Below are 27,554 nucleotides of genomic sequence, written 5' to 3'. Positions count from 1 at the left end.
TACTGGAAGCAAAGGGCATCGTTTAAGTATTTACTACATTTGTGCACTATTTAAACTGTTAAATTTAAATAACAATTTAACAGCATTGTTCATGGAAAAGTTTGGTGATTATAATCAGTCAGTTCTAGATTAAACTGGTAGTGGGAATTGTGTTAAGAGTTAGAGAGGACGTGTAGCAGCTGACCCCAAATTACTTTAACAATGAATCTCTGGTGAGCTTGTCTTTATTGGCGACAGGTGAATTGACTTGTGGACTAACCATGGTTAAGAATGACAGAATCTTACCAGTTTGGGGCTGATGAGACAAGTTCTGCCAGTGAAAGACGATTGACCTGTAGAGGACAGGTAAGGAGGAGACTGAGAAATTCAGGTTCAAGTTTCTGGTTTCTTCTTTCTTGTCTCCGTCATCCAACCCCAACCTACGATAAGTTGGCACTTCTTTCAAACCATTAATAATTATTCTGCAAAATGATTGATCCATTCCAACAATTTGTATAAAAGGTGATAGAATGACCAAATGTCATTTTGCTGATTTTAATGTATAGGCAAAATAATATTATTTAATAACTCTCTTCTATGAAAGATGAATGGAGATTTACAGTATCAAATCAATCCACACAACAGAAATGAAACAAGGACATGTATTTCAGAAGAAGGGCATGTATCTCTTATTATTTTATGAGTAAACAGTGGATATTTATACATTCTGACTTTCCTTCCTTTCATGGCCAAGATTCTTAAAAAGTTGTGTTTTTTGTTTTTTTTCCAAACTCATTCAGCCCACTTTCTCAACTCACCTACTGAAATTGAGCTTTCACCACTATCAGGTTACCCAAATGCCACCTTAGTTACTCACTCTAGTGCTCACTTTTAACTGTATTGTTTCATTTCTCTGCTCCTTTTCAGGCAGTTTAAAACTCTTCCTCCTTCAAATACTGAGGAAATTTGATGGATCTGATGATAGGTGAAGAAGACTTGCCCAGGACACAGAGCATGAAAAGTAACCAGAGAGGTGGTACCTTTCTACCAGACTGACTGCCCAACAAGTCAGAAACCTGTCTAGTTGTCCCACCACCAGCTTTGTTCCCCTTCACGTAAGAATCCTCCCCATTCATGTTAACAGGAGACAGCACACTTCTGATAGTTTATCAACTTGCTAGAGACTCCTTTCCTATCTTCTTCATGGTCTTCTTTTCTCTAAACTCCCACACATGTAAGCAGTTTCTTCTGGGTCCTCTTAATTATCATTCTACACCAGTGTTTGTGAAGGAGAGTTCTAAGGATGACTTGTTTCAGCATCGGAGACTAGAAGGATTTTTATGAAAAGTGCAATTTACCACCCTTACCCTAGTGGGAACGAAACTCAAAATCTGTATTTTAAATCACCTCTCAGGTAATTCTTACTAAGAAATCAGGACTGAGAATTACTGTTTTACCCACTCAACCTAGATTATTTTATCCAATCCTATGGCTTCAGTTACTATCTATATGTTGATGACATCTGTCTCCTTGTTTTCAGATATAAAGATTCTATTTGATATCTCAGGCAACTCTAATTTAAGATGTCCTAAATTGAACACACTGTCTCCCAATCCTGCCATTCTTCCCTTGTTTCCCCCCTAGTTTTCTACTTCACTCCCAGAGGGGGGAAAAAAAGTAGTAGTGAAATAGTCATTCTTGCCTCCTCTCTCAATTCATTCTCTCCTTATAACATTTTTTTCTTGGCCTCATCACAAGGCATGTGGGATCTTATACCCCCAACCAGGAATAGACCCACGCTGCCTCTATTGGAAGGTGGGGTCTTAACCACTAGACCACCAGAGAAATCCTCCTTATGACTCTTGACTCCTACTTTTCAGTACATCCAAGTCACTCCCCTAGAGCTAGACTAGTAGCCTAAAACTAGTTGGCATCTTTTCAAGCCCACCTCTGATCCATCCTCCACAGTGAAAATGGGAATCATCACTAACTCAATCAGATCTGCTAAGTCGCTTCAGTCGTGTCCGACTCTGTGTGACCCCATAGATGGCAGCCCACCAGGCTCCCCCGTCCCTGGGATTCTCCAGGCAAGAACACTGGAGTGGGTTGCCATTTCCTTCTCCAATGCATGAAAGTGAAAAGTGAAAGTGAAATCGCTCAATCATGTCTGACTCTTGGTGACCCCATGGACTGCAGCCTACCAGGCTCCTCTGCCCATGGGATTTTCCAGGCAAGAGTACTGGAGTGGGGTGCCATTGCCTTCTCCAGATCACGCCCATGCAAAAACTTTTCAAAGCCTCACACCACCCTTTCACATTATCTCTGAAGATTTATCTATTACTTCACCCTAAAACTATACTGTCCAACATAGTAGCCTCTAGCCACATGTGACTGTTGAGCACTTGAAATGTGGTTAGTCCAATTTGAAATGTGCTTTAAGTGCAATTAATCTATTAAATTTCTCAAACATTGTACCAAAAAAAAGTAAAAATGTGTCATTGATAATTTTCCATATTGGTTACATTGCTGAGATGATACAATTTTTTAAAACTTTGGGCTAAATAAAATATTGTTAGAATTTTTTACCTGATTCCTTTTATTTTCTTAATGTGACTTCAAAAAATGTTTAAATCACATAGGTGCTTCACATTATACTTCTAGAACTCTATAATCCAGGCGAACTGAAAGACTTGTTACTCCCTTAAAAGTTACACTTTTCCTTGCTTAAAGTGTCCCCTCTCCTCTGTACCCCTTTCCCTTCCTTTATCTGATTACTTCCCACTTGTCCTTCAGCAATGTACACACACACGAAATTTCCTGCCCCTTTTCCTTCCCAAATCAGTTCTGGGTTAGCTTACTTCCTACACGCTTGCACAAACAGCACATAGCTTGCAATGTACGGCACTTGTGGTTTACTTGTCTACCCCAATCTTTGTCTCCTATGCGCTCCAATTGCTTGTTAGCAGGACTGTGACTTGTTCAATGCGGTATCCTTAGTTTCTAGCACATTGCTTGGTTCAAAGTAGACTTGGTTCAAAGTAAATACTAGTGGAATGGCTGTAGAAAATCACTTCCATGAAACATGGCTAATAGTATGTGGGGAAAGAGTAATAGGCTAATACTCTAACTTTATCCTTAATTTGTCTACACACTCTATCAAACAGCATCCCCAAGCCTCTCTTGACTCTAGTAAAAATTTTAAATGTCATCCGTTAATTCAAATGATCAGAGAACAAAATGAACACAACTTTTGTCTTCTAAATATTTTTAAACTGCTTTACTGCTAGATGTTCATTGTGAGAAAAATTACCTATTCATTGGAAAACATTTTTATACTGTTTCTGACTAATTTAAGTAAGACCTAAATCAAATGATTTTTCTCTGTAATCTCACACTGCTGGCATTCACAGAGAAGTTTTGAATACATCAAAAATTCTGGCATACTCACATTATAATTAACATTTACCACATTTCTCTCTGTTAAAAGGAAAAGTTAGCAGACAGCAAATATAAAAACTATATAGTCCTTGGAATTCTCTAGGCCAGAATACTGGAGTGGGTAGCCTTTTCCTTCTCCAGGGGATCTTCCCAACCCAGAGATCGAAGCCAGGTCTCCTGCATTGCAGGTGGGTTCTTTACCAGCTGAGTCACAAGGGAGGGCTCTAAATATAAAAGCAGTAAGAACAGATCATAACTATTTTCTCAGTCTCATCAGATATAAAATTTAAGTGACTCCTCAGTGTTCATCCAATTAGATCACTCTGGGTTTTGTTTTGTTTTGTTTAAAGCTTTGAGATTTTTCATGCCTGTGTTCACCATGCAGATGAAATGGCTAACTCAAGTCACCACTGAACTGGACTATATAAAAGAGACACAGGAGTCACTGAAAGAGATCCTAATGGCCAAGGCTGGAACAATTTGAACAACAAAATAAATACAGTTTTGGATTACATGTAAAAATATGAAATAAATATCCAGGAATCCATATGGATATAAATAGATAATTAGATATATTTTAAAATGACGGAGAATAAACAAATATCTCATGTAAAATAATTGCAAATTATTTATATGATCCTCAGTTTTCAAGAAGGGGGTCTCCTCATCTTAGTTGTGGGTTATGCATAATGACTTCCTTTAAAGAGGACAGTATGAAGAGAAGCTGGGAGAGTAACTTCATGGGGGGAAATCTAACAAACACTAACACAGCCAGCTGATCAAAAACACCAACACTGATAAATCATGCGAATAGTATGTACCTTTGAAAGAAAGTGATTAAAATGGCACTTCCCCAGGACTTTGCAAACAGTCCAGTGGTTAAGACTTCAAGGCAGGGGGTGTGGGTTCAATTTCTGGGCTAGGGAACTAAGATCTCACATGCCACACAGGGCAACCAATAAATAAATAAATAAAATAGCACATTCCTTCTGTGATCTTCCTTCCTAAAAACTCCATAACCCCAGCCAAAATCATGGGAGAAACATAGGACCATTCTACAAAATACCTAGCCAATATTCCTGAAACCTGTTATTATCATCAAAAACATGGAAAATTTGAGAAACTGTCAAAACCAAGAGGAACCTAAGAAGATATTATGACTATAATGTGATAACCTGGATGGGATTCTGAAACAACAACAATGACAAAAAAAAAACCAAAACATTGGGTAAAAACTAAGGAAATCTGAATAAACTATGGACTTTAGTTATTAATAGTGCATCACTTCTGGTTCATCAGTTGCAGCAAATAGATCATCATACCAAAGTAAGGTACTAATAGGAAAAGCTAGATGTTGGCTATGTAAGAACTCCCTGTGGTATCTACTACTTTTCTATGTACCTAAAAGTATTAAAAAACAGATGTTTTAAAAGTCATCATCTATTTGTTTCTTGCAAAATATTGCCTTTTCATAATCATCCTGTACTGTAGGATAATTACCTAGTGTAAACTCTCTCTTCTTTAGCCTCTTCACTAATACTTCTCTTTATTCTCTTCCTGAATAGCACTCTTTTCCAGTCTTTAATAGAGGATTATTCTTCCCATTTCCTGACATTTCCTACATTTCTACCTTTGACTGCCTTGTCTTATCACTTTAGCTCTCATGGGGAAAGAAATCTTACCAGTTCCAACAACTTCAACTATGACTTTCATGATGAACATTCCAAGATCTGTATTCCAAGCCTAATCTCTCTTTTACAAGTCAGACCAGGACGTCCCTGGTAGCACAGTGGATAAGAATCCACCTGTCAATGCAGGGGACACATGTTTGGTCCCTGGTCTGGGAAGATCCCACATACCACGGAGAAACTAAGCTTGTGTGCCACAACTACTGAGCCCACATGTTGCAACTACTGAACCCCATGCACCTAGAGCCTGTGCTCTGAAACAAGAGCAGCCAATCAATGAGAAACCCATGCACCACAACTAGACGTAGCCCCAGCTGTCTGCAACTGGAGAAAGCCAGCACGCAGCAATGAAAGACCCAGAGCAACCAAAAATAAAATAAAAATAAATAAATAAACTGTTAAAAAGCCAAACCATACTTCACCTACCTAACAGACATATCTACCTACTGACTTTCAGGAATATCAATATAAGTATGTTCAAAGAAGAAGCCCTTGTTTTAAACCTTAATTCTGTGACTCTTATTTTGTTCTCAATCACAATTAAGAGAATTATAATTGTCCAGTCATGTAATATGGAGAAGGAAATGGCAACATTTCAGTATTTTTGCCTGGAAAATACCAGGGACAGAGGAGCCTGGCAGGTAACAGTCTGACATGACTGAGCAACTAAACAATAAACAGGTCATTTCCTCTCCAATTTCATATGAATATTGTTTAGTTCTGTTTCTACTGCATTGATCTTCCCAGATAATAAGCCCCCTTGTGACTCAGACAGTAAAAAGTCTGCCTGTAATGCAGGAGACCCAGATTCGATCCCTGCGTTGGGACAATCCCTTGGAGAAGGAAATGGCAACCCACTCCAGTAATCTTGCCTGGAAAATCCCATAGATGGAGGAGCCTAGTAGGTACAGTCCATGAAGTCGCAGAGTCAGACATGACTGAGCGACTTCACTTTCACTTTCTATTGCATTGATCTTCCCAGTTAATTACCAATTTAGCAATCAAAATAGCCTTGGCAGACTTGCAGAACCTAGAGGTGAGTCCATGGACAGCTGAGATCGCCAGTCCTGTTATGAGACAGTGATATGAGATGTTATTTTTTTATGTTCCTTGGGAAAGAAAGAAACATCCCCCGCTTGGAACCAAAGAACACCATTGCTTTTGAGAGCCAGACCAGAGACTCAGGCTGATCCCCAATGGACATGAAAGGCAACTAACCATCTCTATTTTCTGTGTGCAGCTTTTGAAGAAAGAGTTCCCCTAGAATCTGGCAGTCCAGGAGCACTGCAGTATGGGGTCCCTGTCCCTGAGACCGGAGAATCTTTTGCCAACATTTCCCAAAGACAAGTCATAGTTTGTGGATGGCACTGGAAAAATTCTCCTTCAGCTTCAAGTGTAGCCAGATCACTGATTTCTAATGAAGCCATTAACCATCCTGTCAATAGAATCCAGATTTTATTGAGACAACATAAAATCATCTACCAGGGCCCAAATGGTAAAACCCTGGACTAAACCAGGTGGTTTTCAAATGTTGGGGTTTCAGTAACTTTTTATACTCTTAAAAGTACTGAAGATTACAACGTACATTTGTTTACATGAGTCACATCTATCAATATCTACCAGTTTAGAAACTAAAAGTCAAAAACCTTAAAGATATTAATTATAAAATAAAAATAATAAACCTGTTATATATTAATATAACTGACATTTTGGGGAAAATATATTTTTTCAAGATAAAAAATTAAGAAATCTGGCTTATAGGAAAAGTAGATTCTCATATCTGCTTCTGCATTCACTCTGTTGTTTGGTTGGAATGCATTAAGAAAATCCAGCTTCATACAAATAAATAGTTGAAAAAAGGTATTTTAATAGCCTCTTCAGATACTTTTGGATATTCTTTGATACTACACCCAAACTCAAAAAATGGTTGTTCCTCAAAAGTTAGTTACAACACAGAATCTGAAACAGATCAATAAAATTTTATGCTCAGTTACCCTTAAATCTTTTAGTCTGTTTTGGTCTTTGAATCACCCACGAGTAATTTTATAACATGTGTTGATCATTGGGAAAATACTGATTTACTGAGTTATGAAGATCTTTCAAATGCTGACATATTTCATCACACCATATCAAAAAATCATTTCTGTTAATACTACCATCAATATCATTAGAAAATATATTTGAGTACTGGGAAGCTGTCAAGTCCACAGTGGTGGATATGAGTTATCCAGCATCGTAATTTTCACCTGAAACCTTGAATTTTATCATTTGCAATAAATATTGTCAGTTAGTTGTTTTCCTTGAAGTGACAGGCTCCCTTTGTTTATTTTCAAGAAAAATGTCAGCAAAACACCCATGTCTGAATAACCATACTTTGTTTGTCAGTCTTTTAGGTTTTTTTTTTTTTTAAAGTGTTCCATGAAAAAAGCAGCCATTTTAGCTCACAACTTAAATCATACAATATGAGACTGAAATAACAAAAGCACTTCAGTATGGACCAGAAAACAACAAACTTTATGTGAGAGCCTGGCAGTAAAGAATACAATGACCACTAGTACATGTTGATATCACAGGCTTTGATTTGTGCTAAGCAACCAGGAGTATTACCCACCATTGCTGTTTTTCACTATCAATGGAGTGAAAAAGGCAGGAAACATCTTAGCATTTATTAGGGAAACCAATTTTAACCTTGTGAACTTCCTGAAAGAATCTCTGGGCCCTCGGGTTTCATAAAACACTGCTGACTTAAGTCAATGTGATATTCCATTTCATTTACCAGTATGTTCTGGAATAGGTATGTGACATAATTCTGGTCAATAAGCCAAAAGTGCCTCTGAGATAGGTTTTTCCTTCCAGTAAGACATGTGGAAGTAGAGATTTCCTCTTTCTGCCTTAGGACCTTTTATCTACATGGGAAGTCTAGCAATAATCTGCTTACAAACAACACACTGAATTTGGAAAATGGAAAGATGGAAAACATCTGGGCAAAGTGATGTTATTGTTAAATCACTGAATTATTCAACTTTGTTGAACCTTTTACTGTATTCAACTTTTGTCCTATCTCTAGAGTTCTTATGTGAAGTCATAATTTCCCTTATTGTTTAAATGCCTTTTGACAGGTCTTATGTTCCTTAAAGATGAAAGCATCTTTATTCATTCATTCATACTTCCTGTCAACCCATCACTATTCAAAAGACCCCAAAAGTTTGGTCACTACAGCTTGATACATTCCAAACTCCCTGAATTGAGCAGCAAAACAAAATTATTACAAGCCATTTAACAATAGCTGAAAGAGGCATACCAAGTTGAACAATTTAAATAGCTCACTTATATGGAGGCAGATCAAATACAAGACAATGAATTTTAATAAAAACATGAGAACCATTGAAAGGATTAGAATATAACACCAAACTCTGAGGGACTTAAAAAACAATACTTCGGAATAACAGAGTAATCAGGATCAGAAAGCAACCAGGCATTCAAAGTCAAAACACTTGGAATCTATCCAAGTTTCAAGAAATCAAATGGCACCTGGAGATTATCATACTAAGTGAAGTAAGTCAGACAGTGAAAGACAAATGTCATATGATATCACTTACATGTGGCATCTAAAAAAAAAGATACAAATGAACTTATTTTCAAAGCAGAAACAGTCTCGCAGACTTAAAGAACAATTTATGGTTATGGGAGGGGGAAGGGTGGAGGGAGGAATAGATTAGGAGTGTGGGATTGACAAGTACACAGTGCTGTATTTAAAACAGATGACCAATAAGGACCTACTGTATAATATAGGGAATGCTGCTCAATATTCTGTGATAACCTAAATGGGAAAAGAATTTGAAAAAGAATAGATACATGTATATGTATAACTGAATCACTTTGCTAACACAACATTGTTAATCAACTATGTTCCGGTATAAAATAAAAAGTAAAAGGAAAATTGCAGCACTATTTACAATAGCTAGAACATGGAAGCGACCTAGATGTCCACTGACAGATGAATGAATAAAGAAGCTGTGGTACATACATACAATGGAATATTACTTGGCCATAAAAAGGAATGCATTTGAGTTAGTTCAAGTTAGGTGGATGAACCTAGAGCCTATCATACAGACTGAAGTAAGTCAGAAAGAGAAATATAAATGTCATATACTGATGCATATATATGGAATCTAGAAAGATGGCAGTGATGAATTTATTTGCAGGGCAGCAATGGAGAAACAGACATAGAGAACAGACCTATGGTCACGGAGGGGAAGAGAGGAGGGAGAGGGTAAGACGTATGGAGAGAGTAACATGGAAACTTACAATACCATATGTAAAATAGATAGCCAATGGGAATTTACTGTATGGATCAGGGAACTCAAACAGGGGCCCTGTGACAATCTAGAAGGGTGGAATGGGGAGGGAAACTGTAGGGAGGTTTGGAGGGAGGGGATATGGATGTATCAATGGCTGACTTTTGTTGATGTTTGACAGAAAACAACAAAATTCTGTAAAGAGATTATACTTTCATTAAAAAATGAGTAAAGTGGCAAAAAAAAAAAAATCAAATTTCAAATTGTGTAGCGGATGAATAAGGAAGTATTCATTATTCTATGTTAACACAACAAACATATACCACCAAAATTGAAGATGTATTCATGAGTAAGAGATGTAACAATACATTTTTGAATTGTCAGGTTACAGTAAAGAGTTCTTTTCCAGATAAAACAGGCCCGTCTTTTGATACCTATATATGGGTTTGAAGATTTCTAATTCAAATTCTTTAACCTTTGAATCAAAGTGTGAGATTTAGAAAGGGAAATAAGTTGAAGAAATAAAAGAGAAACAAACTGTCTTCTAGACAGGAAAAATTATTATCACTTTCATTTATTTCTCCCATCTATTTCACCTCTGTGTGTCAGTGGAAAAGTAGAAATGGCCCACAGCTATTTGTGCCTTGCAAGATCAGAATTCCTGCCTCTGCAAGGAAAATATAGTCTACTATATAAAGAATGGCTTTAGGGAAATAATTATCTCTCTGTAAAAGTCAACATTCAATTCCTCTAATGTATTAATATAACAATTCTATAACTAAATGACAGAAATATATGTTTTAAACTCAACAATAAGCGCCATTGATTTACTTATGTATATTAGTTGAAACTAGCTCTGGAATGAGTAGAGTTACCACATCAAGATCTATTATTTTAGAAGTTTCAAAATAAAGAAGTGTAATCTTTTAATCACCAAATGAAGTAACAGCCTTTGAATGATAAAGTAGCTACAGTAACTCTGCTTTATAAGCATAATTAGTGGTCTTATATATAGTAGCATTCTGCATTTACTGAAGTTTTCCATCCTGTGTCATAAATATAATCTAGTTGTTTTGTCTTTTATAGCTTATAAACATTGATCATCATATCCATAAAATTGCTTGTTACCTTAGAATATAGTAAAATTAGGACTTCCCTTGTGGCCCAGTGGTTAAGACTCCGCTAGTTAAGAGTTTCCACAGCAGGGAACACAGGTTTGACCTCTGGTCTGCCTCTTGAGAAACCTGTATGCAGGTCAGGAAGCAACAATTAGAACTGGACATGGAACAACAGACTGATTCCAAATAGGAAAAGGAGTACATTAAGGCTGTATATTGTCGCCCTGCTTATTTAACTTATATGCAGAGTACATCATGAGAAACGCTGGGCTGGAGGAAGCACAAGCTAGAATCAAGATTATGGCATCTGGTCCCATCACTTCATGGCGGATAGATAGGGAAACAGTGGAAACAGTGGCTGACTTTATTTTCCTGGGCTCCAAAATCACTACAGATGGTGATTGCAGCTGTGAAATTAAAAGATGTTTACTCCTTGGAAGGAAAATTATGACCAACCTAGACAGCATATTAAAAAGCAGAGACATTACTATTCCAACTAAGGTCCATCTAGTCAAGGCTATGGTTTTTCCACTGGTCATGTATGGATGTGAAAGTTAGACTATAAAGAAAAGAAAGACTATAAAGAAAGCTGAGCACAGAAGAATTGATGCTTTTGAACTGTGGTGTTGGAGAAGACTTTTGAGAGTCCCTTGGACTGCAAGGAGATCCAACCAGTCCATCCTAAAGGAGATCAATCCTGGGTGTTCATTGGAAGGACTGATGTTGAAGCTGAAACTGTAGTACTTGGACCACCTGATGTGAAGAGCTGACTCATTGGAAAAGACCCTGATGCTGGGAAAGATTGAGGGCAGGAGGAGAAGGGGATGACAGAGGATGAGATGGTTGGATGGCATCATCAACTTGATGGACATGGGTTTGGGTGGACTCCGGGAGTTGGTGATGGACAGGGAGGCCTGGTGAGCTGTGGTTCATGGGGTCACAAAGAGTCAGACATGACTGACTGACTGAACTGAACTGAACTGGAAGTAAGATCCCATGTGCCATGCAGCAATGGCCAAAAGAAAAACAAAATGTAGTAAAATTCATCTTGTGACGATATCAGTATTCTCCCATATTCCTATTGCAAAGGACATAGATATTATATATTGGTAAATACTCATTTTTTTTCCTTTTCTAGCTGCACCACAGGGCATGGGGGGTATTAGTTCTACTTCCAGGAATTGAACTCCAGCCCCCTGTGATGAATCCTAACCACTGAACCACCAAGAAATTCCTATACTGGTAAACATTCTTAATCACTAACTGAGATTTTTTCAAAAGTTATTTTCAGAGGTAACTCCAAATCAAAAACCCAGCAAGGATTAGTCTATTTCCATTCAGTAACATGTTTTTGAACCACTCTGAAGTTCTAACAGAAGACAATGTATTAGCAACTTTTAAGTAAATTATGGTTAAATGTTGTTGATGTTCATTCAGTCATGTCTGACTCTTTGTGACCCCATGGACTATGGCACACCAGGCTTCCCTATCCTTTACCATCTCCCAGAGTTTGCTCAAACTCATGTCCAGTGAGTCAGTGATGCCATCCAACCATCTCATCCTCTGTCATCCCCTTCTCCTCCTGTCTTAAATCTTTCCCAGCATCAGGGTCTTTTCTAATGAGTCGGTTCTTTGCATCAGGTGGCCAAAGTATTGGAGCTTCAGTTTCAGCATCAGCCCTTCTAATGGATATTCAGGACTGATTTCCTTTAGGATGGACTGGTTTGATCTCCTTGCAGGCCAAGGGACTCTCAAGAGTCCTCTCCAGCTTCACAGTCCGAAAGCATCAATTCTTCAGTGCTCAGCCTTCTTTATGATTCTACTCTCACATCCATAAATGACTACTGGAAAAACCATTGCTTTGACTATACAGACCTTTGTCAGGAAAGTAGTATCTCCACTTTTTAATGGTTAAATGAATTGTTAAAAGTTCATCTAACAACTTGCTCTCATTAAGACTCTACATTTCCATTGCAGGGGGGATAGGTTCAATCCCTGATTGTTGGTTGGGCAGCTAAGATCCTGCATGCTGCATGGAGCAGCCAAAAACATAAAAATAAATTTTAAAAATAAGTTTCTTTAAACTTTGAAGTAATGTTGTGTTTTGAGAAAACACCTTTAATTATTTTTAAAGCATATGCAGAGCTTGGGGCTAAGATGTGTTTGGTGTTTTAATTAGAGACTGAATGTTCTAATCGGGGATTCAATTTGTCATTTTAAAAATAGATGTCAAGTGAGATAACTTAATAATTTCAGCAGCAGTATGGAAATTTCTTTCTTCAAACTGCCCCTTTTAATCAGGTGCTACAGGGGAAATTATTGGTAGCCTTACTAGCATCTGAAAAAATTTGTAGAGCATTTGTATAAGGGCAAAGCCTTTGTCATAAGATACTCTGGAAAATATTAAGTGAAAGAGTCTCCTCTACAAGTCTGACACGTTCATTCTGTGGCTCCACAGCTGTGGTTGTATCCAGGCATAGGTGTTAAGTATAAACTCTCTGATGTCATCACAGTAATCCAAGGGAAACATACTGGTATAGAAATAATGTCAAGAATAGTATCAGATTTGAGATATATCTGGAAGGTAGAATTGATGAGACTTGGCTATACCCCAGATAAGAATGTGTGTAGGGTAGGGAAGGTGATCAAGGATAACTTTTGGGTTTCTGGTATGAATAACTGTATAGGAATCTTCTACCACGAGTGAGAAGACTGGAGGAAGGACAGGTGTAGAGGCTGGGGAAGAGGATGAAGACTTAATATTTGGAGATATTTTAAGTTTGAGATACGTAAAGGACATCTCAGTAGAGATTTCAAGTAGGTAATGTGATTTCCAGTTCAAGCTCCAAGGATAAGTGTAATTGAAATTTTCTTGGTCAAGTCCGACCCTTTGCGACCCTATGGACTGTCCATGGAATTATGTAGGCCAGAATACTGGAGTGGGTAGCCTTTCCCTTCTCCAGGGGATCTTCCCAACCCAGGGATTGAACTCAGGTCTTCCACATTGCAGGTGGATTCCCTACCAGCTGAACCACAAGAGAAGTGTGAGGCAGGTAATTAATTTTGAAGTTGTCAGTGTTTAGATGAAACCACAGGACTAGATAAGATTGCTAAAGAATAACTGGGTAGAATGTAAAGAAGGCCCAGGACCTCTGCCTGGACAACTTGAGAAATTGTCCTACTCTATTTTTATCTAACTCCTTTCATATTTAGGTCTCTGCCTAATTTTTACTTTTTTAAAAAGACTTCTCTGGACTACTTAATCTACATTAGGCAACGCTCTGCCCAATATGTTTTCATCAAAGTTCTTACCACAGTTTGCAATGAATTATTTGTGATTATTTATTTTGTATTTGTCTCTACACTAGAATGTATGTTTCATGAATGTATGCTTCAGGGCAGAGGCCATTTGCTTTAATTTGTATTCCCAATGCCTGGCACATATAAATACTAAGCATTGAGTAATGAAAGAAAGGGGATGTGAATAATGAGTGAATGTAAGATGAGTCTGTTGAGGTGATAAAAATTTAGCAATTGTTAAAATATAAACCATATATAAAACAACTTGAGGTATTATCATTTATCTTGAACTTTTCTAAGGAAAAAAATAAATAGCAAAGAATTTAAGCAATTTACTTTATAATTTCATTCTTTACTGAGGGTCTTTATTGAGGGTCTTATATGTAAATGTTTATGGAGAACTCTGTATGCTCAGAGTACAAACAATTCATCAACTGTACAAGTGTTCTATCATAAACTCCCAGAGTTTGGATCCTGTGTTATTCATCTTAATCTCTTCTCCTTCCAGGTTCTCTTATGTATGATGAATGGCCAGATGTGTTTATTGTTCTAACGTATGCTTTAATTGGAGAAGGCAATGGCATCCCACTCTAGTACTCTTGCCTGGAAAATCCCATGGACGGAGGTGCCTGGTAGGCTGCAGTCCATGGGGTCGCTAGGAGTCGGACACGACTGAGCAACTTCACTTTCACTTTTCACTTTCATGCATTGGAGAAGGAAATGGCAACCCACTCCAGTGTTCTTGCCTGGAGAGTCCCAGGGACGGGGAGCCTGGTGGGCTGCCGTCTATGGGGTCGCACAGAATCCGACACAACTGAAGCGACTTAGCAGCAGCAGCAGCAGCAGCATGCTTTAATTGTTACATTGAAATGTTATTTATATGTTTCAATTATAACTTTAGAATAAAGGGGACATGGCATTGATTTTGCTCGAGTTTTGCTTATCTTGCTCAATATTCACATCTTTATAAACGTTCCTTATACCAGAAGTTCACTTCTAAAGTTTATTTTAATACATCTGAGAGATTTCTTCCACAAGACACAATAGATTATATATAGAGCCACCAGAAGTACGAAGTCTGCAAAATTTGATATTGACAACCATCTGTTCCTATCTGTGGCATTACTGATTCTCTCTACCATAATCAGTGGCTTCTGGCTGTCCCTCAGACTCTCAATGCAACATCCAGTCATTCGGTACACTATGTGCAGATGTACATTTTCCTTCTTTCAGATTTACTACCTGTCTTGTTTGCAATTCTTTCCTGGTCTTATTTCCTATTATGCAAGAAATGTCCAGTTGTGTTTTGTTTTTACTTTGTTGTGAAACAAAAATTATTCTGATAATTATAGAATGTTAGAATTAGCAAGTCTTTAGTCTCCCTCACTTTTCAGCTATTGATGTAATTAGTTTATTTTCTGGGGTTTGTTACTTTGGGTAATATAATTGCCTTTAGGGTGTGTTGCTAATGGTGGGAAACTGCTGCTGCTCAAATCACATCAGTAGTCCTTTCTACACAAAATGACGTCAACTGGCCACTTATTTAAAAGAGTGTCTTCATTGTTTACTCCATTTTAAAATAGAAGGATGGACAATTATTGAAGTTGTAGCTATTCTGTTTAAATGAATCACAATGGCAGTTATGAGTCATAAAGGATGATTTGGTTTGGTTTTAATGCAGATTTCTAAACCTACTGTTTCAAATGTTTTGAGAGAACGATCAGAATAAATTATCCAGAGTCGTAGAAAATTAGAATTAACATATATCCTTGGTTTAAAACTCCCAATTTTTTTTTTTTTTGAAGGTATCTGGCTGGTACTGTATTAATTAATTTATTTATTTTTTTATTTTTAAACTTTACATAATTGTATTAGTTTTGCCAAATATCAAAATGAATCCGCCACAGGTATAATTTTTTTATATTTTTTATAAATTTTTTTTAATATTTTTTATATTTTATATTTCTTAGGCAACAGTTAACCCTTCATTTAATGCAGTAATGCAGTAAGATTTTACTTTTTTTTTTAACATTTTAAAATATAATTTTAAGGCAATCTTTGAGGTGTTGAGGATTTACTGATGCATCATCATGAATTTATTTCTGCCAAGAAACACAGATTAATGCTTGAAGATAAAAACAGCCAGGGGACATGGGAAGACATTTATGTGCAAGGAGAGGAATTGTATCTCTAGGCTAAAACTATTTATCAATTTTCCTGCCACTAAAACTTGCCAGCCAGTTTGTGAGCCCGAGATACAGATGAGTAACTCTGTATAGAGAACTCTTCTCTGTGGGGAAAATGCACTCAGGGAAATTACTACCCATTGATGATATTTTCCCTGACGTCCTCTTCACCCTTATCTGCACTTTGCACAGTTACTCTCCAACTGACCCTCTCTAACTACCATCTATGCCCTGCAATAGATCTAAACCCTCTCTAAAATCGAGAAGTGGTTTCATTTTTAAAAGGAAGCTCTTTTACTTTCATTTCCACAGAATTACAGAAGATTGTTGTTGCTGTTTTTTTTTAAGAATTTAAGAAATTATACATATATTAGTAATGTATATTTTGTGGCCATGAAAATAAATACTTGTATTATTTTCTTTTTCATATGTCAAATTAAAATGTTCATTACTTTCTTGTCTCAAAGCTTCAGGAACAAAGCATCGAGAAGGAAATGGTAAATAGCAAAGTCGCCCTCTAAATAGTCAGACCATCAGGACTGGATGAGATTTATTGCTATCAGGTTTTCACTACTTGAATCTTGCTGAGGCCTTTGTATCCTTAAGGGAATCTGATAAATTTTAGGGTTTCTGATCACACAGCTACTGTCTCTTGGAAAAAATAAAGAAGAATATGTAACAGAAAATATCAGAGGTTTTTCATCTCAAGATAAAGGAGGTAAGAACAGGGTCTCATTTAGAATTTTTGAGGTCTGGAACTCTGAAAAGATTGTGATTCTTCACCTGTTGTTCAAATAAAGTCAACACCAGACTGTAAAATGCAACATACAAAATTTACATGGCATGTAAATTAAGAGTTTCTCTCCAGTTATTTTTTTGTATGTAGAAATTCAGATACTTTATCTTTGTTGAGCTCTCTTCAGTTTTTCACATCCCTGCTTTGCTGGTGTCCACTGAGAAACAGGTTCAGGATGGGCAAAAGATCTTATCTTAGGCATGCATTTTCCATGTTCCTCTCTCCTCACAGAGCCTCATACACAATAAGCACCTCATAAATGGCTTGGAAGTGGGGATGAAGAGGGCAGATGGAGCATTGGCTGATTGGAGTTGTTAACAAAATTTTAAACTGCCAATGCCTTATTGGACAAAGACAATGATTATTCTCTAATAGTCACATAAATTGCTAATTTATAAGTATAATATCTAACCTTCATTCCTTCTGGGTAGGCAATTGCCACATTTTATATCTTTAGTGCGTGGACACAACAGGCTTTCCTTCACATCTGGATACAACTGAAAGGGTCACCAGATTTTGGCTAGTGAATGATCTCCCTAGTAGGTGATCTTTATTTTCTTCCTGAGTATACATTTCCAGGAAATGATAAAGACTTTATTTTACATATTAAATCCTCAGTCTAATTTTTCCCAATCTATATACCTATGAGGGTGCATACATGTGCCTGTGTGGTGCTTTTGCTTTGTTTGCTTGAATTTGGATTTTTTGAATGAATGACTAAAACATCTTTACTTTGATAAAATACTTTTGCCATGTTACAAAGTACATTCACAATGTTTTCAGATTCTTTCCTTTCCAAAGCAAGTTTCTGAGAAAAAAACATTTTATAAATAAAGGTATATAATATAGTGTGTTCATTTTGCCCCATTTAAAATTTGATAATAAGTTATTTTATAAAGCCAAATGTTTTCTTTTCAGGGCCAAACGTCTTTTTGAGAGCTAAAGCATGCCAGTAATGGGCTGCTTCAAATTTTAGTGATGTAGAGCCAAAATAAAATTGTTCCTTAAGACTCTGTATGTGTAGAGTACTGGTTATTTGTTCCACAGTAAATGCTTGCTTTTCATACTGTTCATGGGGTTCTCAAGGCAAGAATACTGAAGTGGTTTGCCATTCCCTTTTCCAGCGGACCACATAGAGGAAAACAACAGAATGGGAAAGACTAGAGATCTCTTCAAGAAAATTAGAGATACCAAGGGAACATTTCATGCAAAGATGGGCTCAATAAAGGACAGAAATGGTATGGACCTAACAGAAGCAGAAGATATTAAGAAGAGGTGGTAAGAATACACAAAAGAACTGTACAAAAAAGACCTTCACTACCCAGATAATCACGGTGGTGTGATCACTGACCTAGACCAGACATCCTGGAATGTGAAGTCAAGTGGGCCTTAGAAAGCATCACTATGAACAAAGCTAGTGGAGGTGATGGAATTCCAGTTGAGCTATTCCAAATCCTGAAAGATGATGCTGTGAAAGTGCTGCACTCAATATGCCAGCAAATGTGGAAAACTCAGCAGTGGCCACAGGACTGGAAAAGGTCAGTTTTCATTCCAATCCCAAAGAAAGGCAATGCCAAAGAATGCTCAAACTCCCACACAATTGCACTCATCTCACATGCTAGTAAAGTAATGCTCAAAATTCTCCAAGCCAGGCTTCAGCAATACGTGAACCATGAACTTGCTGATGTTCAAGCTGGTTTTAGAAAAGGCAGAGGAACCAGAGATCAAATTGCCAACATCTGCTGGATCATGGAAAAAGCAAGAGAGTTCCAGAAAAAAATCTATTTCTGCTTTATTGACTATGCCAAAGCCTTTGACTGTGTGGATCACCACAAACTATGGAAAATTCTGAAAGAGAAGGGAATACCAGAGTACCTGACCTGCGTCTCGAGAAATCTGTATGCAGGTCAGGAAGCAACAGTTCGACCTGGACATGGAACAACAGACTGTTTCCAAATAGGAAAAGGAGTACGTCAAGGCTGTATATTGTCACCCTGCTTATTTAACTTCTATGCAGAGTACATCATGAGAAACACTGGACTGGAAGAAACACAAACTGGAATCAAGATTGCTGGGAGAAATATCAATCACCTCAGATATGCAGATGACACCACCCTTATGGCAGAAAGTGAAGAGGAACTAAAAAGCCTCTTGATGAAAGTGAAAGTGGAGAGTGAAAAATTTGGCTTAAAGCTCAACATTCAGAAAACGAAGATCATGGCATCTGGTCCCATCACTTCATGGGAAATAGATGGAGAAACAGTGGAAACAGTGTCGGACTTTATTTTTCTGGGCTCCAAAATCACTGCAGATGGTGACTGCAGCCAAGAAATTAAAAGACACTTACTCCTTGGAAGGAAAGTTATGACCAACCTAGATAGCATATTCAAAGGCAGAGACATTACTTTGACAACAAAGGTCCGTCTAGTCAAGGCTATGGTTTTTCCTGTGGTCCACGTATGGATGTGAGAGTTGGACTGTGAAGAAGGCTGGGCGCCGAAGAATTGATGCTTTTGAACTGTGGTGTTGGAGAAGACTCTTGAGAGTCCCTTGGACTGCAAGGAGATCCAACCAGTCCATTCTGAAGGAGATCAGCCCTGGGCTTTCTTGGGAAGGAATGATGCTAAAGCTGAAACTCCAGTACTTTGGCCACCTCATGCAAGAGTTGACTCATTGGAAAAGACTCTGATGCTGGGAGAGATTGGGGGCAGGAGGAGACGGGGACGACAGAGGACGAGATGGCTGGATGGCATCACTGACTCAATGGACGTGAGTCTGAGTGAACTCTGGGAGTTGGTGATGGACAGTGAGGCCTGGCATGCTGGGATTCATGGGGTCACAAAGAGTCGGACACGACTGAGCAACTGAACTGAACTGAAATGCTTGCTTTAATATGGCCTCTTTTGTTTAAAGAAATGTATACTGAGCCCTAAAGGACACACTCCAAAGTACAAAGATGCATCATTAATAAGCAATCTAGGGCTTCCCTGATGGCTCAGTGGTAAAAAATCCACCTGCCAATGAAGATGTTGGTTCAATCCCTAGTCTGGGAAGATTCCACATGCCAAGGAGCAACTAAACCCATGGGCCATAACTATCGAGTCTGGGCTCTAGAGCTGGGAACTGCAACCACTGAGTCCTCATGCTGCAACTTCTGAAGCCCATGCACCCTAAAGCCAGTGCTCCACAACAAGAGAAGCCAGCATAATAAGAAGCCTGCATATTGCAACTACAGAGTGGCACCCCTCTCCCCACAACTAGAGAAAAACCCACGTAGCAACAAAGACCCAGCATAGCCAAAAATAAATAAAATTATTATAAAAAAGAAGTAATCTATTTAAGTAAATTATATAATACTGGGCAAGGTTGGAGTGGTGAGGGGTGAGGGGAAGGCAAGGAAACTTTATTCTTACAAAAACTTCTAAGGTCACTAAGGCAATTCTAAACAAACGTTAAACAGAAATATTAACATTTAAATATTACAACTTTCACTTAGGAGAAAAGTCTGATTATCGATGGAACAGAATACTCAAATTCAATCGTGTCAACAAGACACATGCCCTTATATAATCTGGCAGAACAGCCCTGAATACAATACTTTTTTATTAAGTGGATTTCAAACTCTACCTGAAAATGACGTCATTTATTACCATACAAACTTTCACCTTTAATTTCCTTGTATCTCTTTCCATTATGCCTTCTGGGTTCAGCTGATTTAGCCTTCCTAATTAATCTCTGCTATTGTCCTTCTGGGCTTCCCTGGTGGCTTTGACGATAAACTGTCTGCCTGCAATGCGGGAGACCTGGGTTTGATCCCAGGGCTGGAAAGATCCCCTGGAGAAGGCAATGGCACCCCACTCCAGTACTCTTGCCTGGAAAATCCCGTGGATGGAGGAGCCTGGTGGGCTGCAGTCCATGGGGTTGCAGAGAGTCGGACACGACTGAGCAACTTCACTTTCACACTTTCATTGTCCTTGCTGGTTTCTCACACAGGTGTCATCAATGACATCCAAACTGTTTTTTGGCTTTTATTTACAAATTCCTTTGTCACATTCACCACAACTTCTCTTTCAAACACTTGAGTTCTCTTTAAACCCTCTGTCCTTAAAAATATCCCCTTGATCTGTGTCGGGGAGGCATGGCTGACTAGTAACCATTTTGGTGATGTCATATAACTGCTTCAAACTGGAAAAGCTCACTTTAATTTATTAGGTCTGCTTAAACCAAAACAGTTCTAGGAATGTCTGGAATGCTTGAACTTAAGAGGAAAAGTCTAATTCACTTGTTTTCTAAAAAACTGCGCTAATAGTGAGAACCAATGTGACATACGTTAAGAACAGTTTTCAGATCAGATCAGATCAGTCGCTCAGTTGTGTCCGACTCTTTGTGACCCTATGAATCGCAGCACGCCAGGCCTCACTGTCCATCACCAACTCCCAGAGTTCACTGAGACTCACGCCCATCGCGTCAGTGATGCCATCCAGCCATTTCATCCTCTGTCGTCCCCTTCTCCTCCTGCCCCCAATCCCTCCCAGCATCAGAGTCTTTTCCAATGAGTCAACTCTTTGCATGAGGTGGCCAAAGTACTGGAGTTTCAGCTTTAGCATCATTCCTTCCCAAGAAAGCCCAGGGCTGATCTCCTTCAGAATGGACTGGTTGGATCTCCTTGCAGTCCAAGGGACTCTCAAGAGTCTTCTCCAACACCACAGTTCAAAAGCATCAATTCTTCGGTGCTCAGCCTTCTTCACAGTCCAACTCTCACATCCATATATGACCACTGGAAAAACCATAGCCTTGACTAGACGAACCTTTGTTGGCAAAGTAATGTCTCTGCTTTTCAATATGCTATCTAGGTTGGTCATAACTTTCCTTCCAAGGAGTAAGCGTCTTTTAATTTCTTGGCTGCAGTCACCATCTGCAGCGATTTTGGAGCCCAGAAAAATAAAGTCCGACACTGTTTCCACTGTTTCTCCATCTATTTCCCATGAAGTGATGGGACCAGATTCCATGATCTTCGTTTTCTGAATGTTGAGCTTTAAGCCAAATTTTTCACTCTCCACTTTCACTTTCATCAAGAGGCTTTTTAGTTCCTCTTCACTTTCTGCCATAAGGGTGGTGTCATCTGCATATCTGAGGTGATTGATATTTCTCCCGGCAATCTTGATTCCAGCTTGTGTTTCTTCCAGTCCAGTGTTTCTCATGATGTACTCTGCATAGAAGTTAAATAAACAGGATGACAATATACAGCCTTGACGTACTCCTTTTCCTATTTGGAAACAGTCTGTTGTTCCATGTCCAGGTCGAACTGTTGCTTCCTGACCTGCATACAGATTTCTCGAGAGGCAGGTCAGGTGGTCTGGTATTCCCATCTCTTTCAGAATTTTCCACAGTTTATTGTGATCCACACAGTCAAAGGCTTTGGCATAGTCAATAAAGCAGAAATAGATGTTTTTCTGGAACTCTCTTGCTTTTTCTATGATCCAGCGCATGTTGGCAATTTGATCTCTGGTTCCTCTGCCTTTTCTAAAACCAGCTTGAACATCAGCAAGTTCATGGTTCACATATTGCTGAAGCCTGGCTTGGAGAATTTTGAGCATTACTTTACTAGCATGTGAGATGAGTGCAATTGTGTGGGAGTTTGAGCATTCTTTGGCATTGCCTTTCTTTGGGATTGGAATGAAAACTGACCTTTTCCAGTCCTGTGGCCACTGCTGAGTTTTCCACATTTGCTGGCATATTGAGTGCAGCACTTTCACAGCATCATCTTTCAGGATTTGGAATAGCTCAACTGGAATTCCATCACCTCCACTAGCTTTGTTCATAGTGATGCTTTCTAAGGCCCACTTGACTTCACATTCCAGGATGTCTGCCTCTAGGACAGTGATCACACCATCGTGATTATCTGGGTCGTGAAGATCTTTTTTGTACAGTTCTTTTGTGTATTCTTGCCACCTCTTCTTAATATCTTCTGCTTCTGTTAGGTCCATACCATTTCTTTATTGAGCCCATCTTTGCATGAAATGTTCCTTTAGTACCTCTGATTTTCTTGAAGAGATCCCTAGTCTTTCCCATTCTGTTGTTTTCCTCTATTTCTTTGCATTGATCACTGAAGAAGGCTTTCTTATCTCTTCTTGCTATTCTTTGGAACTCTGCATTCAGATGCTTATATCTTGCCTTTTCTCCTTTGCTTTTCGCTTCTCTTCTTTTCACAGCTATTTGTAAGGCCTCCCCAGACAGCCATTTTGCTTTTTTGCATTTCTTTTCCATGGGGATGGTCTTGATCCCTGTCTCCTGTACAATGTCATGAACCTCATTCCACAGTTCATCAGGCACTCTATCTATCAGATCTAGTCCCTTAAATCTATTTCTCACTTCCACTGTATAATCATATGGGATTTGATTTAGGTCATACCTGAATGGTCTAGTGGTTTCCCTACTTTCTTCAATTTCAGTTTGAATTTGGCAATAAGGAGTTCATGGTCTGAGCCACAGTCAGCTCCTGGTCTTGTTTTTGCTTCTCCATCTTTGTATAGATGCTTCTCCATCTTTGGCTGCAAAGAGTATAATCAATCTGATTTCGGTGTTGACCATCTGGTGATGTCCATGTGTAGAGTCTTCTCTTGTGTTGTTGGAAGAGGGTGTTTGTTATGACCTGTGCATTTTCTTGGCAAAACTCTATTAGTCTTTGCCCTGCTTCATTTTGTATTCCAGGCCAAATTTGCCTGTTACTCCAGGTGTTTCTTGACTTTCTACTTTTGCATTGCAGTCCCCTATAATGAAAAGGACATCTTTTTTGGGTGTTAGTTCTAAAAGGTCTTGGAGGTCTTCATAGAACAGTTTTGGAACCAGATAAATTTGAGTTTGAATGCCAGCACTGCCATTTTCTAAGTAGGCGAAATTATTATCTGAGCCTCAGGTTTTTCTTCTGTAAAATATTCCTTACATTGCAAAATGTCTATGAAGAATTAACTGGATAATGTTTATTAATCACCTGGCATATTTTACTATGCTTGAGAAATTGATCATTGGATTTATTATGGTCATAAATAATTGTTCTATAAAAGCACAGTTTGGGGATTTCTGGACCCCTCCCCCAACACTTTACATTTTATGTTCTCAAATAGTCATCAAAGTCTGCCTATTTATGCACAATTGAAAAAATCTATCGTTTCCTAGCCAAACTCGGTTCCAGTGCTAGGTCGCTTCCTACTTTCTGCTACAAATTTATTCTGGTTAGTTTGCACATCTTTGAATGCTGGAGAAATTACTAGTAAAATGATCTTTTTGATCTCACTGACCCTACAACTTTCTCCTTAATCCTACCTTCTGCTACTGCCAGGCCCTCTATCTGGAGAATTGGATCAAGTGATATAGGGCATCTGTAAATAAAATTATAGGGGGAACATGTCTTTCTATCCTACAGGTAACTTCTAAATCAGCATGGCTGACTTCAGCGTGGCTGACTTCTCCAAAGATGGAAACAATCTTGTGCTCCTACACTGACTTCAATACCAAGGACACTAACTCCATCAAATACTATCTTCAAAGAAATCAAAGAACTCACAATCCATATGGCAATCAGTTTCCAATTCTAAATATGCCTGTAAAAAACATTCAGCTAATTTCTAAACATGTATTCTGGTAGCAGCTTTCCTTCCAAGTATTTTGCATTACTAAGCATCTAAAAATACATATCTATATGTATTACATAAACAGAGTACCTACACGATGTATATTCTGATTTTGCCTATCTGAGCAATTAAAATTTACTCTCTTTATTAAAATACATCTTCAAAAACCACCATCTTTTGTCACATTCACTCGTGACTGTCAAAGAGCAGATAGTGAAAAGGAAATAAGGAAGCTCAGTGAATAAATTATGTCTTGAATGATTCTGAGATAAATTAAAACTACAGACAGTCTGCGTTCTATTTGAAAAATATTAAATCCAGACTCTTGAATTTTCTACTTGTTTTTGGAGCAATGGATTCCCAAGTGCCCTGCACTGACCGCTGAGATACCAGACTCAGGCAGGAATTTGGGAGGAATCAGAGGAAGGATCTAGGAACTGGGAACTATGACAAGAGATAGCTTTTCAAGAAAGTGGGTTTTAGAGGTGAGCAGCTAGTTGCTCAGTACTTGATAACAGGGCCCTACTTTATCAGCTTTGGATACATTCTTTCTTCTCTTTTATTCACTTTCTGCCCATTCTTAGCATGCAAAATAATGTCTCATGTGTATCATTTAAAAATATCACAGAATAAATAAATGGCTCTTGAAGGGGCCCTGATGGTGGAGATGGCCTTCTAGAATAGGGATCTTATGGCAGCAACTTGCACAAGATTTGTGCTGGATTTTTGCTGACAGGATCAGGAACTGGATTCTTAAGTACAGAGTTATTTGCTAATTAGAAGATTTCCTATGTAGCTCTTCATGCTTTAAAGACTCATAGACAGAAGATTTCACAACCTCCAGATAACTTGTACTACTAAATGTAACTGTCATCTAATACTTAACCTTCATCTCAGAAAGTTTTGCCCCATTATCTCATGTATATCAATTTACAATTTACTCCTTTTCTGAACTCTGGGCAAATACTTATTTCTCCAGTGGCTTCATCTGTTGTGAATAGAGTAACCATTTTTTCTCTTCTTCTCCAAGCCAACTCAAGTACATTTATTTCATGCCTCAGCTATTATTTCTAACCTTTTAATTATCTTTCTTGCTCTTTGAATGTTCACCAGGATTTTAGTGCCTAAAGTCCTGGAGCCTAAGCTCAGATATAATGTGCTGGGACTGGCATGTGGAACAAAGGCTAAATTATTATTGTTAAGATCGCCTCATGCTTCCTGTTACAGTTTATGTAGACTTGTATCAGCTTTTGTTGTTCTTATTATTACATGCTCTATTTATCTTTTCCCACAATTTCAGAGGCAGTCATCTTTTATACTGGGAATTCATAGACCTAACTGGTTATTCTCTAGCATCTCTGTATGTAATTTCTTTCCTCAAGTAATTACCTTGTATGAATCAACATTAAATTATATATTTATTTCTAAATACATCAGAATCTTTGCCCAGTGGCAGGTAAATGCAAAGAGTTCAAATATAGTGTTGCTTAGTCACTAAGTTGTGTCCGACTCTTGCGACCCCATGGACTGCAGCCCACCAGGTTACTTCTGTCCATGGGATTTCCCAGGCAAGTATACTGTAGTGGGTTTTATTTCCTCCTCCAGGGGATCTTCCCAACCAAGGAATGGAATCTGCGTCTCCTGCATTGGCAGGCAGATTCTTTACCACTGAGCCACCAGGGAAACCCTTCAAATATAGTACTGATATCTAAAAGCTTAAAACCAAACTCATTTTGATACCTAAAAGCTTAAAATCAAACTCATTCTTCTTATTGGAGAAGGCAATGGCACCTCACTCCAGTACTCTTGCCTGGAGAATCCTGTGGACAGAGGAGCCTGGTAGGCTGCAGTCCATAGGGTCGCTAAGAATTGGACACAACTGAGCGACTTCATTTTCACTTTTCACTTTCATGCATTGGAGAAGGAAATGGCAACCCACTCCAGTGTTCTTGCCTGGAGAATCCCAGGGACTGGGGAGTCTCGTGGGCTGCCGTATATGGGGTTGCACAGAGTCGGACACGACTAAAGAGACTTAGCAGCAGCAGCAAGCAGCATTCTTTTTATTGTCTTTTCTTCCCTAAATTTGTTCCTTCTCTTAAGTTCTCTGACTAGGTCTCAGCACCACTACAAGTTTGCCCAAGGTTGAGAGATCAATATATTTTTTTTCTACCTTCTCTTTCATTATGTACAACTAATTGGTTTCCAAATTCTGCTGAGTTTATCTCTTAAAATGGCCCTTCCTTTCTATTTCACTCTACTACCCAAGGTCAGGTATTCAACACCTCTGGACTAGACTATGATAGTTTTTGACTTCTCGCTTCCAATCTGTCGTTCCCTCCTTTCTCAAAACATTTATCAAGTCATTTTTTTCCTTAAAAAAATCACATTGTCTCCACTGTTTAATATGTATCTCCTGCCTTTTCAGTCCCCTCTTTTGCCACCTCTCTTCTTCCTCTATTTCTCCCAAATCAAATCCAACAAGGTAAAAACAAACAAGCAAACAACTAACAAAAATGCACAACACTATAAACAAATGCAAAAGACTAATAGATATTAGTATTCACATTCAAAAAGTGAAAATATAAAGAGCCTTTAAAAATCAGTAAGAAAATTACTAAACAACTGAATATAAAAATGATAAGCAATAAGAAAACAAGTTCACAGAAAATATATATATAAATGGCTCTTAAACATAAGCTGTTCAACTTCACTCATGAGAGAAATTCAAATTAAAACTATTAAGATATCACTTTTACATGTCAGATCTGAAAAACATTGAAAAGTTTGATAACATACTAATGAGAGCTGGTAGGGAAAAGAGGTCTTATATATTTTTGGTAAGAATGTACAGTGATACATTACTTATGGAAGGCAAGCTAACAGAACAAAATCACACATGCATATGCTCATGAATTGACAGTTTCTCTTTGGATCAATTATCTTATAGATAAACTTTCCTGTGTGAAAAATATCTAGATTACGAGGTTATTCACTGTGGCATTGTTTGCAATAATAAGATATTACAAGCAACACATCTATTGGGGATATACTTAACACATGCACACGATATAATAGTGTTCAGTTTAAAGACAAGTGTTTTCTTATGAAAACTAAAGAAGC

At 38.2% G+C, this 27,554-nt stretch overlaps 1 protein-coding gene and 1 long non-coding RNA gene across 3 annotated transcripts in view; one reads left to right on the top strand and one right to left on the bottom strand.

Moving 5' to 3' along the window:
- SLC39A10 (solute carrier family 39 member 10) overlaps positions 1-27,554 on the bottom strand; it is a 159,311-nt gene that overhangs the window by 84,843 nt on the left and 46,914 nt on the right. The window contains exon 3 of one of the 2 annotated variants that reach the window (XM_045164340.1): positions 10,532-10,647. The exons of the other annotated variant lie outside the window; for it this stretch is intronic. The gene's annotated coding sequence lies outside the window, so the exon portion shown is untranslated. The remainder of the gene's footprint in view (positions 1-10,531; positions 10,648-27,554) is intronic. 2 annotated transcript variants of the gene reach the window in all.
- On the top strand, positions 219-4,515 carry LOC123331748. Its single transcript, XR_006548504.2, has 3 exons — positions 219-345; positions 907-1,094; positions 3,803-4,515. It is a non-coding gene; the product is annotated as an uncharacterized LOC123331748 (long non-coding RNA).

This window comes from Bubalus bubalis, chromosome 2 (assembly GCF_019923935.1).
Source record: "Bubalus bubalis isolate 160015118507 breed Murrah chromosome 2, NDDB_SH_1, whole genome shotgun sequence".
NCBI classification, from domain to species: Eukaryota; Metazoa; Chordata; class Mammalia; order Artiodactyla; family Bovidae; genus Bubalus; species Bubalus bubalis.
Note: the sequence above shows the minus strand (reverse complement) of the source record. Positions and strands in the feature narration are given on the sequence as shown.